The following is a 721-nucleotide window of genomic DNA, read 5'->3' on the forward strand; positions in this document are numbered from 1 at the left end:
TCAGGGCTGGTAAACGGGGTCGTCGAGAATGATCTCTTCAACCTGGTTCACCCGCTCTAAGTAATTTTTCAGACGCTGGCCATTTACTTTGAATATTCTCCCATTGGTCGGGTCTTCAACCTCGACAACACCATTGGAAAAAACGCGTTTCACTACGAACGGGCCAGTCCATCGCGACCTTAACTTACCGGGGTGGATATGCAAACGGGAATCATAGAAATGAATCCGCTAATTTAGCTCGAAATTCTTCCTCAGGATCTACTTATCATGAGCCGCTTTCATTTTTGCCTTGTAGATCCTGGAATTATCATAGGCATCGTTCCTTAACTCATCGATCTCAGAAAGCTGGAGCTTCCGATTGACACCTACAGTGCTGAGATCGAAGTTGAGGGCCTTGGTAGCCCAATAAGCCTTATGTTCGAGCTCTACAGGTAGATGACAGGCTTTTTCAAAGATAAGCCTGTAGGGAGACATCCCAAGTTAAGTTTTGTAAGTAGTGTGGTATGCCCAAAGTGCGTCCGTAAGGCGCAGAGACCAATCCTTGTGATCGGGATTAACCGTCTTTTCTAGAATTTGCTTAATCTCCCTATTGGCTAACTCAGCTTGGCCATTTGTCTGTGGGTGATAGGCAGTTGAAACTTTATGAATCACACCGTACTTGCGCATCAGAGCCTCAAAAGAACGGTTGCAGAAATGGGTGCCTTGATCACTGATGATGGCA

General features: G+C 45.9%; 1 pseudogene; it reads right to left on the reverse strand.

The window, feature by feature from the left end:
* Positions 1-721, reverse strand: part of LOC112093942 — a 5,703-nt pseudogene continuing 4,982 nt past the window's right edge.

The sequence above is a fragment of the Morus notabilis genome, unplaced genomic scaffold (genome assembly GCF_000414095.1).
Source record: "Morus notabilis unplaced genomic scaffold, ASM41409v2 Scaffold583, whole genome shotgun sequence".
NCBI classification, from domain to species: domain Eukaryota; kingdom Viridiplantae; phylum Streptophyta; class Magnoliopsida; order Rosales; family Moraceae; genus Morus; species Morus notabilis.